This window comes from Solanum stenotomum, chromosome 3 (assembly GCF_019186545.1).
Source record: "Solanum stenotomum isolate F172 chromosome 3, ASM1918654v1, whole genome shotgun sequence".
NCBI classification, from domain to species: domain Eukaryota; kingdom Viridiplantae; phylum Streptophyta; class Magnoliopsida; order Solanales; family Solanaceae; genus Solanum; species Solanum stenotomum.
Window position 1 is genome coordinate 39,646,374 of NC_064284.1, and position 13,739 is coordinate 39,660,112.

The following is a 13,739-nucleotide window of genomic DNA, read 5'->3' on the forward strand; positions in this document are numbered from 1 at the left end:
TCACACGCTCACGGGTAAGCCACAAAAAAGGTATATGTCAAATTTGGCTCTCACTCTTTAAAGTTGCCTAAGATCTTTTCAAGAGCACACCTTTCTAAGTCAATCAGACTAACATGGAAAATTCTAGGTTTATTCATGCAAGGTTCAAGGCAAGCTAATCACACAAGGCATCGACAGTTAAGTCAAACAAGACCATACACTTTCGCTAGTGTGCAATGGTCATTATAAGAGAATCAATTCGATTAATGACTAATCACAACGAGATGCAAATAGTTTACATATTTTCTATGCAACTTCATTTGGCCTCATCGTAGCCGTACATTCATGTTCATTCGATTAGGAGCATTATTCAAGTCCTCGGTATTGATCGAAACTGAGACTCAAAATTTTTTCAAAGGAACAGCCACATCAACTCATGAGGGGTGGCAAAAAAATGTGCGAAAAATTCAAAAATTTTCGGAGGGGTCAAAATCATTTTGCAAATAAAAATAAACGGAGCCACAAGCTCAAACAATCACAAAGAAGTTTTTTTTTTTAAAAAAACACAATTAAAACACAGACAACCCAAATGTACACTAAAACACAAGTATCTGAAACAAGCAAAACAAGGTGGGCCTCACCCCACCACAGATAAGAGCGTTTGTCCTCAAATGCAAATAATACAGAATCCAAAAGGCAAAGTAAAGAAAGACAGAGAGGGGGTGAAGAATGGTCCTGTCTATCCAGTCTCTCTCTCTGTCGGGGTCTCAGTGGCTGATGGAGCAGTCTGTATATGGGCGTCAGTACTCGGAGAGGTCTCAGACTGAATAGAAGTGCCAGATCCGCTAAGGGCTGCTGTAGACGTCTCAGCCGGCAATGTCTGGGTCACCGACTGCACAACCATCTCTATAAGATCTGGCAAGTCTCTAAATATGCCCTTATCTCTGCTATCATGTGTCTCCTCAGCATCCATTGATGACAACTCCTCATCGGTCTCTACATCCGACTCTGCATGTACTGCGCCATCCCCCTGCACATCTCCGGTGGTCTCAGGAGCATCCTTATCATCTGCCCTCTCTATTAGTGAAGTGAAGTCAGTAGACTTAAGGTAGTCTACGTCCTTCCTCAAATTCACAATCTTGGCTTTTAAAGTTGCCAACTCAGAGGATTCTCCTTGTCTGCTCTCGCAAGAAATGACTCTCACTGTCAGGGCATCAACAGCGGTCTGAAGTGGGGTAAGTGTTGCTAGTATGGCCCTGTTGATCATCCCTGGAACGGACTTTTCCAGTCGAGTAGCTCTCGCATCAGCTGAATAGGCCAACTACCCTATCTTCAGGATCATGGCCTAAGTGATCCTGGCAAGCTAAGAGAAAGAGGATGTACCTGGAGTATGTGAAGGGGAAGAAGGAGTGGGTATACCTGAAGGCTCCGAAGCCAGAGTAGATGAGGATGCTTCTGCTCGCAATGAGTCAACATCGACCTCTGGAGAAGTATTTGCTAGGGCTGCTCTCATCCTGTCAACCTCCTCTTGTGTGAACTCGACCTCTATACGCCGGATATCGGTGGAAGAAGACAGAGTGACCTCTATATCGCTGGCAGGGTCCCAGGGTACTCCAGCACGCCGACATAACTCGGTGATCAGAACAGGAAAAGGCAGAGATGTATGTGTTTGTTTTGCTCTCATAGCCATATCATGTGATACCAGCAGCCCCAGGTCGATCCGCCTCTTGGCCATGATAGAACCAAGGCAAGCCACCTTAGGATGACGCATAATGGACTCGTTCTGGGATGGCATTATAGTGCTACTGATGAAACCAAACCAGTACCGGGAGACGAAGTTCATATCTGTAGAGACCCTCTTTAAAGAGACCTAACTTATACTTGCGACATTCAAAAGCGATTAACGAGGGCATAGTGATTATAATCTAGTAGAGGGATTAGATTCATAATGACCTCCGAAAAGTAATTTAAGCAAATAACCGATGAGTTTTTCATGTACATATATTATCCTCACACTCAAGGATGAAGTAACAGGAATATTACAAGCTTCCGAGTACTGAAATCAGCCTGCTCATGCTTCACACAAACATTCGAAATAAATAGTAAATTTAGTATATTACAAGACTTGGGTTTACACACCCTAAAAAGATAAAAACGTATGGCGATACTTATATTACAGCCCATGGTGACATGACCAAATCAGCCCTCAAATTCTCATGTAAATATACAAAACATAGATTATGTACAAGTCCCAAGGTTTATACAAAATATATATGCCTATATGCAAATGTGATCTTCCTTAAAGCTTTCAAAATCTCCATCCCCAATGGCCAACTTCAAGCATCCTCTCGATCATTCCCTACGATAGAAACAACTATCACTAAGCATATAGCTTAGTGGTGTAAAAACTATAGGTTCGGAGCCCTCAAATTCGCCAAGTTATCATTCTTAAGTAAAGGGAAGCATAATTGAAAATAATAAATAAATCAAGTAAACAATATATAAAGAGTATCAAGGTTCGATATTTAAAGATCCAAATGTCAAGAACGCTCATAGCACAGTTTTCCAAAAATTCAACAACAAGGCTCGCCCAATATATACATCATGTCATCATACCAAGCAAAAACAGGTATCAAGAAGGGTCAAAACCCAATAATCAAGAGAACCAAGAACCATATTAAAAATGGCTTTCTAGTTCGTACTTAAAATGGACAACTTCCATTCTTAAGACGGACTAAAAATCCAGAGTCAAAATGGTAAATGATCTGAATCAAGAGGCATGCCAAGAGTGAAAAAGTCACAGCCACAAGAAGGACAAGGTCCCAACAAGAGTGCCAAGTGATCAAACAATCTGTACAAGTGGGCGAGTTACACAAGCGTCTTTAATGTATTAAAGAATACAAATATGACAATGCAAAGTGACAAGAGGTAACAAAGGTACCAAAGTAAACTTTCAGATATACCAGCAGGTAAAAAGAGTAAAAGTATAAGTTTATACACAAACCTTAGTTCTTTAGCACAAAAACAGTCCAACACGACTTCACGAGTTCAAATCGTAGACCAACTAGCATATCAAAATCTTCAACTCGTACATGAGGATATACAACCTTAAAAAATGAATTCAACAATTTATTTACTTTCTAGTAGCTCAATAATGATGGCATAACACAAGGTTATCATCACAAGTAAGCCTAGCCTGTACAAATAAGACTATACTCCCAAAACAGATATTCTGCCCAATAAACGCACTTCATGTCGCAACTTAGATTTGAAACAGAAAACGACCAAAATGGAATTTATATCCTTCATAAAAGATGTAGGTACATCTCTTAATCTTGCAAATAATCAAGAATCACCACAAAATATGCTTTGTAAAAAAAGATATAATCAAAACACTACCAGTTGAATGTACATGATTTCTAATTCCAGAATCTGGACAGAACTTGTCATATGTTGCGTCCCTTATTTCGTATCCATAACAGCTAAATTAGAATTTTACATAACCACACGAGTTGTAGGTCTACGAATTAGCTTTCCAAAACATAGTTATTCACTTTAAACTAAGTTCTTTTGAATGAGATATGCATAAAATACCAAACACTACCCAACTCAAAAGAAGATTTCGTCACTTACCAAAAGGAAGTGTGTGTGTCGGATTCCAGCCAAAAGGACTTAGTTTTTCTCTTGATTTTGAAGAACAACTGTTTAGCTAATGTTATAATGTTCTTAGACTTAAGGGAAAACGAATAAAATCAAAGGAGGTGAAAAGATATATAGCTACAAAAGTTATCCTTGTCACATGGGCAGATGTCACCAAAAGGGGTTGCCCAAACAAATAGATGGCTGCCCAAAAAGCATACACATATAACTATATTTATGTACTTTATACCCACACTTCCAATGTATAAGTAAGTATAATTAAATAATTAAGCAAATACCCCCATACATTACCTTAATTTACGATAACAATTTATGCTAAGAAAATTTGCAAATCACAACATTTCAAGTCCCAAAAATGAGAATAAAACATATTCTAGTAATTACGAGATGATGTAACGACATGCGACTATTTGTTTAAGCATTTAGGGGTGTTACAAAATACCTCTTTTCAATCGGAGCTCCTGAACCCAACCACCACAGAGTGATGTCAGAAATCATCGGAGCTAACCAACCCTTTAAATCATCCAGGGATGGAACAATAGGCAGAACCTAGTAGGGTAGTACCGAGTGCAACGGTCGATCTAGTACAACATTGATATGCTCGTTGTGACACTCTACCTCCTTGCCTCTAACCATAATCGACTTCACCGGTCGAAACTCACTAGTCTTTTTCTTATTTTTTGGGACCAATTCCCCATAGGCTAAGTAGAATTGCCGAACCCAGGAAGGGATGTAATGGCCCCGTGACCTAGTGAACTACTCGAAATCATGATACTTGAGCGTGTCAAGCACCTCGGTATGCTTACCTTCCAAACCCAACACAAATAGTAAATTTTCATTTAGAATGGTTCGTAAACCATCGCCTTTAAATCTGTTTAGCAATCTGGGTGGAGGTGGAGCTACGGGGAGTGCAGGGGCCACTGAAGGTGGTGCCAGGTTTGGCATTGATTCGGTAATCGGAGGAGTTGTAGTTGATGTAACTCTGATAGGTGTTGATTGAGGTCTATCCCTGAGCCTATTCTGTCGGAGAATCAAGGGTTGTTCATTTTTCGGCTCAGAAAAATCTGGCTCAATAGCTGACCCTTTTCTAGTGATATGTTTCTTTCGTTTGCCTTTATCTCCCGGTGGGAGATCTTGCTATCATTTTTATGAAGGTCGTGATCCTCCTTTATTGATTGTAATTCCCTTTGCCTTTTTCTGAGGTGGCTCATTTAAGTTTGTGCATACCATAACTGCAAAAGATCAAGAGATTAGGCGAAACTCAACTCATACATAGAGAATCATATTGCTAAAGACTTGCCGATCCAGTCGGCGAATCGCCAAATCTCTTTAACGATCTAGTTCGGACTTGCCGAAGGAATTAGCTTGAAATCTAGGCAAAGTAGCGATGAAAAAGTTTATTTGGCGAGACGCTGACTACTTCCGGTGACGACAAGGCTATCCGCCAAAAGATACAGTGAAAGAGGGGAAAATGAGGCATGCAAAGGGCGGTCGAAAGTCCTATCGGCGAGTCGCCGACTACTTTAGGCGATCACAAATGTGTCCGCCAAAAGTTACAGATCTCTCAGCACTATGGACATGGAAGAAGAGCGATCTAAGACCAGTAGGCGAACCACTGAGTCGTTTTGCGAGCACAACCCAGCTCGCCAAATGATTAATCGTGCCTATATTTCAACCCACTTCTTAGAATCGACCTTACAAGCCTTGGAAACGAAATCAAAGTATGCATACACGAAATTTACACAAGACCCATACTTCTCATCACCCCGGATTACTTAGACTTCTTTCGATTTTGCCAAATTTGGCTAATTAACTAAGATTACTGTTAGGAATGTTGTCACCCATTCCTTCATTGAACACTTTTCGTTATTTAGAACAAATATGGGCCACTTAAATATCATTAATTAGCACGACCAACCTAACAACGATTACGCAACACCCACTTCAAGTTCATTCAAATCAAAGCACAAACACTAAGGCAATCGACTATTAAAGCATTTCACACAAAATTTTTGAATTAACAATAGCATCACAACACTATTTCTATCAGAGAGGATCAATACACATCATCCTGGTTATAATTGCAAGAGAGTGCAAAATTATCAAAAATAAGTTTGGAGTTTTAGAGACCAACCTTTGATGCTGATCAAATTGCTTTTTGAAACTGTATGTAGAAAATAAATCCAACCCCAAAGATTAGTCACCGACTAAAAATACTAATGGAAAGAAAAAATCTAGTAAAAAGTACCTTTGGTGTGATTTTAAGGAGTTTGAAACGAGGGAAAGTGAGAGATTCAAAAATTTGACCTTTGGCTTTTATATAACCGTTCAGTTCTCGGCCATTCGGCGATGTTAGTCTTGTCTCCGATAAACTCGGCGACGTGCCATACGTATACTTATCTCGCCGAGTTTTATATGACATCCCTTATTTTGGGGTCACAACAGCAGATTAAATCAGAATCGCCGATAGGTTCGGCGATACGCCAGCTATATCCTTGGCTCGCCAACTTGCACTTTTCAACATCTTTCTCACTTTAACCTACAAAATCAACACACCATTATTCGAACAGAATAACTTAAAGCAACATCACCTTGGGTTGCCTCCCAAGAAGCGCCTTAGTTAACGTCGTGGCATTACGCAAGTCCTTTCTCATTCTCCATTTTGGGGTTGGCCCTAGTGTTACTAGGTGGCCCTAATATGTCATTTGGGTAGAGATGAGGAACTGAAAAACTCAGAAGTGACCTGATTAGCTGGATTGATATAGAGTGAGATCTAATCATTTGATTCAACACTTCAATATTCTCCTTCATTTCTTCCAACACTCGATCTTGATCGGAAATCTTTTGGAGAATGATTTGAAGTGTGTCCTCGACACGATTTGCCCCCATCTCTAGACTTCATCCGCTCATGAGGGGGTATATACCTCCCCTTGTTGTTGCATTGGACCTCCACCTCTGAGATTTTGGTGGCCAAGTCATTTAGCTGAGATGCCAGTGCGGTCAGCGTGAGGTCCTTTTGGGACTCCTTGGCTCATTTCAACCAAATTGCCACTACTCTGCTCAGCCATGTTCATCTAAATGGACAACTCAACAAAGAACAAAACTAAAAGTAAAATTAGTGACACTACAACTAATAAGAACAGAAGCTCTATTCAACTAATAATTTCTCAAACAACACCACAACCCGTCAGCGGTGACATTTTGATGCTTATTGTGATCAACGACACTAACCTGCAGTACGAGTGTCTACGATCATCGATAATATAGTAACCCAACCAAGGGTTGGGGTCGTGTCCCAAGGGAGTGGTTTTGAGAATTAATAGAAAAATAAAATTTAGTTCAAACTAGTCGTAGCTAAAGACATTAACGATTAAAAATATTGTAAATCAAAAGGGGTGACACAAAGGTGTCAAATATCAACTGGGGGTTTTGTCACAAGTAGTAAAAAACAACAAATATAATAAGAAGATCAAGTATGGGGACAAGTTTTTGGGTAGTGACCGCAATACAAGTTGAGATAAATAGTTGGGTACATATTTTCAATAGGAAATTTGCAAGATAATAATGACTAGGTTAAACTTTAGATGGAAATAAGTTCCCTCTCGGGAAATTTACCTCGATTAAAATGCGTTCCTCTCGGACACCAATTTGCCGCATGAAGGTCAGCCTATGCCTTACCTCACTCACTCTCTTGAGCTGAGTGTTAGGATATGGGATTAGGGCCCACCCTCTTGGGCTGAACCTCATGTCGACCCACTCCTTAGGTCATTAGTCTAGTGGTCTTGGTTTCGCGACCTCCCTCCCGGGCAAGCCGAAAAAACATGGGTGGTTTTTTATTTGAAACTACAAATCATTAAATTAAATAACAACCACTAGGTGAAATCACTATTAAAATACATCTATCCTATCAGCAGGCAAGACCCAACAATAATATCAACGCATACTTGTTAAATCACACCTCAAGAATGGGGGGTTTTTAGCCACACATCAAGAAATAACAAAATACACCTAAAATGATACTAAAATCAAATGAGTATAAGGAATTAAACCTTGATTTAAGCAAAGAAAGAAGAATGGAGAAGACCCACTTCCAACTTGGGGAAGATGAAATCTTTCTTTCTTTAAGTCTCCCAAAAACCCTCTCTAAACTTGAGAGAAAATATCCCAAAAAATACTATTCTATTTTGGAAATTAAAATAAATGTTCGACTATCAAAAATTAATAACAAGTTTAGTATTTATAGACTTCAAAAAATAGTGCTGGCGGATCTTTCGGTGAGGTTAGTCAGAATCGCCGATTAATTCTATGATTCGCCTTTGGTGTAGTTCGTCGCCATCTTGCACTAGCCTTCAGCATCGTCGTGCTCTGTGTCATTGGGCGATTTAGTACTTCTTCACGGAATTATTCAGCGAAACGCCGACTACTTCTTTCATCGCCTTTTTTATCCTGCTCCTTCAAGGCTTCGCGTACTGGAACAAAGGGCGGAATGCATCCCTTCGGCGCATCACCAAGCTTGCTTGGCGATGCGCAGGCTTCAGCTTCTTCGTTCTTTTCAGCCTCTTTCTTCCTTTTTGCGCCTAAGTGTCCATGCTTCCACTAAAACTTCAAATACCTGAAACTTAAGAGTTTTCCTCAGATAATGAGACAAAATAAACATTTGTGGACACTATTCCTATCAAAATAAAGCCCTAAATGAGTCTAATATGTGGATTCATAAACACCCACAACTTTTGCTTGTTCTCAAGCAAACTCTAGTTCAGCCATTCAACAAGGTGTCTCAAATAGTGCTACATAGGACTAAATCATGAATGCCCACAACCAGACTCAAATTTACTTATGCAGGGATCAATTGTGTACTTAAAGATTCAAGTTGTGACACACTATTACCAAAGATTCTCATTTTCGCAATACTTGCTACTTGTGCAATCAAGCTCAACAAGACGTATTTAAGTGCCCTCACATCAAGAATGATTTCATATTCACACACAGAGGTTAATCAATTCAAGATCAGGAATCAAATGCAACGCTCACACTTAAAAAAGAGGAACACAATTCATGATTTTACCCATAGGTTTGCCCTTATTTTCTAATCGACTTTTGATTCTGCTTACTCAAGATCAAAAAGGTCTTTCTAAGGTTTGTAATGGGGATGAGTTCAAAGGTATGGTCATTTAGGCTCAATGACTTTTTCCTCGTGAGATGTGGTATTCTCAAGGCATTCCCTTCTTTTCCTTTATCAATTCTTTTTCTAGTGCTTCATTCACCTTCATGAATTGCTTGAAAACCCAATTTCCTTGGTACTTTATTCCACAAAATTTATTATTATTAGTTTTTTCCGAAGAGTTTCCATTGTTCTGCAACACCAGGGGTTAAGATAGACTTTTCTTGCACTTTTTGACTTCTCCTTTTCCTTTTTACCACACCCCCAACTTAGGCTAAAGGCCTAAGTTGGCTATTCGCTAACCACAAATCAAGAGGATTATAAATAGTGGGTCAAGTAAGGTTTAGGTTTCATCAAGATTCTTTCAAAGAAAGGTGAGACTCAAAGGGTGTACAAAAGAGTTTGACACGCTCTCGGGTAGGCCACAAAAGAGGTATATGTCAAATTTGGCTTTCACTCTTTAAAGTTGCCTAAGATAATTTCAAGAGCACACTTGTCTAAATCAATCAGACTAACAGGGAAAATTCTAGGTTTATTCATGCAAGGTTCAAGGCAAGCTAATCACACAAGGCATCGACACTTAAGTCAAACAGGACCACACACTTTCGCTAGTGTGCAACGATCATTACAAGAGAATCAATTCGATAAATGACTAATCACAACGAGATGCAAAAAGTTTTCATATTGTCTATGCAACTTCATTTGGCCTCATCGTATCCGTACATTCATGTTCGTTTGATTGAGAGCACTATTCAAGTCCTTGGTATTGATCAAAACCAGGACTCAAATTTTTTGCAAAAGAACAGCCACATCAACTCACGAGGGGTGGCAAAAAAATGTGCGAAAAATTCAAAATTTTTCGAAACGGTCAAAATTATTTTGCAAATAAAAATAAACGAAGCCACAAGTTCGAACAATCACAAAGCAGTTTTAAAAAAAAACACAATTAAAAACAGACAACCCAAATGTACACCAAAACACAAGTATCCGAAACAAGCAAAACAAGGTGGGCCTCACCCCACCACAAATAAGAGCGTTTGTCCTGAAATGTAAATAATACAGAATCCAAAAGGCAAAGTAAAGAAAGACAGAGAAGGGGTGAAGAATGGTCCTGTCTATGCAGTCTCTCTCTCTGTCGGGGTCTCAATGGCTGATGGATCAGTCTATATATGGGCATCAGTACCTGGAGTAGTCTCAGACTGAATAGAAGTGCCAGATCTGCTAGGGGCTGCTGTGGACGTCTCAGCCGACAATGTCTGGGTCACCGGCTGCACAACCGTCTCTATAAGATCTGGCAAGTCTTTGATTATGCCATCATCTCTGCTATCTTGTGTCTCCTCAGCATTCATTGATATCAACTCCTCTTCAGTCTCTGCATCTGACTCTGCATGTCATGCACCATCCCCCTACACATCTCCAGTGGTCTCAGGAGCATCCTTATCATCTGTCTTCTCTATTAGTGAAGTGAAGTAAGTAGACTTAAGGTAGTCTACGTCCTTCCTCAAACTCGCAATCTCGGCTTTTAAAGTTGCCAACTCAGAGGATTCTCCCTGTTTGCTCTCGCAAGCAATGACTCTCACTGTCAGGGCATCAACAACGGTCTAAAGTGGGGTAAGTGCTGCTAGTATGGCCCTGTTGATCATCCCTGGAACAGACATTTCCAGTTGTGTAGTTCTCTTATCAGCTGAATAGGCCAACTTCCCTATCTTCAGGATCATGGCCTGAGTGATCCTGGCAAGCTGGGAGGAAGAGGATGTACCTGGAGTATGTGAAGGGGAAAAAGGAGCGGGTATACCTGAAGGCTCCGAAGCCAGAGTACTTGAGGATGCCTCTGCTGGTAATGAGTCAACATCGACCTTTGGATAAGTATCTGCTGGGGTTGCTCTCCTCCTGTCAACCTCCTCTCATGTGAACTCGGCCTCTATACGCCGAATATGGGTGGAAGAAGACGGGGTGACCTCTATATCGCTGGCAGGGTCCCGGGGTACTCAGACACGCCGACATAACTCGATAATCAGAACAGGAAAAGGCAGAGATATATGTGTCTGTTTGGCTCTCATAGTCATATACTGTGAAACTAGCAGTCCCAGGTCGATCCGCCTCCTGGCCATGATAGAACCAAAGCAAACCGCCTTAGGATGACGCAGAATGGACTCGTTCTGGGATGGCATGATAGTGCTGCTGATGAAACCAAACCAGTACCGGGAGGCGATGTTCATATCCCTCTTTTTAATCGGAGCTCCCGCACCCAACCACTTCGGGTTGATGTCAGAATTCATCGAAGCTAACCAGCCCTTCAAATCATCCAAGGACAGAACAATAGGCAAACCCTGGTAGGGCAGTACCGAGTGCAATGGTCGACCTAGTACAACATTGATATGCTCGTAGTGACACTCTACCTCATTGCCTCTAACCATAACCGACTTCACCGGTCGAAACTCACTATCCTTTTTCTTATTTTTTGGGACCAACTCCCCATAGGCAAAGTAGAATTCCCAAACCCATGAAGGGATGTAATGGCCCCGTGGCCTAGTGAACTGCTCAAACTCATGATACTTGAGCGTGTCTAGCACCTCAGCATGCTTACCTTCCAAACCCTCCACATATAGTAGTTTTTCTTCTAGAATGGTTCGTAAACCATCGCCGTTCAATCTGTTCAGCAATCTGGGTGGAGGTGGAGCTACGGGGAGTGCAGGGGCCACTGAAGGTGGTGCCAGGTTTGGCACTGATTCGGTAGTCGGAGGAGTTGCAGCTGATGTAACTCTGATAGGTGTTGATTGAGGTCTATCCCTGATCCTATTCTGTCGGTGAATCAATGGTTGTTCATCTTCTGGCTCAGAAAAAACTGGCTCAATAGCTGACCCTTTTCTAGCGATATGCTTCTTTCGTTTGTTTTTATCTCTCGGTGGGAGATCTTGCTTTCTTTATTGTGAAGGTCGTGATCCTCCTTCATTGATTGTAATTCCCTTTGCCTTTGTCTGAGGTGGCTCATTTAAGTTTGTGCGTACCATATCTGCAAAAGATCAAGAGATTAGGCGAAACTCAACTCATACACATAGAATCTTATTGCTGAAGGACTCGTTGATCCAGTCAGCGAATCGCCAAATCTCTTTGGCGATCTAGGTCGGACTCGCCGAAGGAATTAGCTTGAAATATAGGCAAAGTAGCGATGAAAAAGTTTATTTGGCGAGACGCCGACTACTTTCGGCGACGACAAGGCTGTCCGCCAAAAGATACAGTGAAAGAGGGCAAAATGGGGCATGCAAAGGCGGTCTAAAGTCTTATCGGCGAGTCGCCGACTACTTTAGGCGATCACGAATGTTTCCGCCAAAAGTTACAGATATCTCAGCACTATGGACATGGATGAAGGGCGATCTAAGACCAGTAGGCGAACAACCGAGTCATTTGGCGAGCACGACCCAACTCCCAAATGATTCAACGTGCCTATATTTCAACCCACTTCTTAGAATCGACCTTACAAGCCTTGGAAACGAAATCAAAGTATGCATACACGAAATTTACACAAGACCCATACTTCTTATCACCCCAGATTACTCAGACTTCTTCTGATTTCGCCAAATTTGGCAAATTAACTAAGATTACCCTTAGGAATGTTGTCACCCATTCCTTCATTGAGCACTTTTCGTTATTTAGCACAAATATGGGCAACTTCAACTTCGTTAATTAGCATGACCAAACTAACAACGATTACGCAACACCCACTTCAAGTTCATTCAAATCAAAGCACAAACACTAAGGCAATCGACTATTAAAGCATTTCAGACAAAATTTTTGAATTAACAATAGCATCACAACACCCTATTTCTATCAGAGAGGCTCAACACACATCATCCTAGTACTATAATTGCAAGAGAGTGCAAAATTATCAAAAATAAGTTCGGAGTTTTAGAGACTAACCTTTGATGCTGATCAAATTGCTTTTTGAAAAGCTAGGTAGCAAAGAAATCCAGCCCCAAACATTAGTCACCGACTATAAATTCTAATGGAAGGAAAAAATCTAGGAAAAAAGTACCTTTGGTGTGATTTTGAGGAGTTCGAAACTAGGGAAAGTGAGAGATTCAAAAATTTGACCTTTGGCCTTTATATAATCATTCAGTTCTCGGCCATTCGGCGACGTTAGTCTTGTTGCCAATCAATTCGGCGATGCGCCATATGTATACTCATCTTGTTGAGTTTTACAGGACATCCCTTATTTTGGGGTCACAACGGTGGATTAAATCAGAATCGCTGATAGGTTTGGCGATACGCCAACTAGATCCTTGTCTTGCCAACTTGCACTTTTCAACATCTTTCTCACTTTAACTTACAAAATCAACACACCATTATTCGAACAGAATAACTTAAAGCAACATCACCTTGGGTTGCCTCCCAAGAAGCGCCTTAGTTAACGTCGTGGCACGACACAAGTCCTTTCTCATTCTCTGGTATTGGGGTTGGCCTTAGTGTCACTAGGTGACCCCAATATGTCATTTGGGTGGAGATGAGGCACTGAAAAACTCAAGAGTGACCTGATTAGCTGGATTGATCTAGAGTGAGATCCAATCATTTGATTCAACACTTCAATATTTTCCTCCATTTCTTCCAACACTCGATCTTGATCAGTGATCTTTTGGAGAATAATTTGAAGTGTGTCCTCGACATGATTTTTCCCCCATTCTAGACTTCCTCCGCTCATGAGGGGGTATATACCTCTCTTGTTGTTGCATTGGACTTCCACCTCTGAGATTTTATTGGCCAAGTCGTTTAGATGAGATGCCAATGCGGTCAGCGTGAGGTCCTATTGGACTCCTTGGCTCATTTCAACCAAATGGCCATTACTCTGCTCAGCCATGCTCATCTAAATGGACAACTCAACGAAGAACAAAACTAAAAGTAAAATTAGTGACACTACAACTAATAAGAACAGAAACTCTATTAA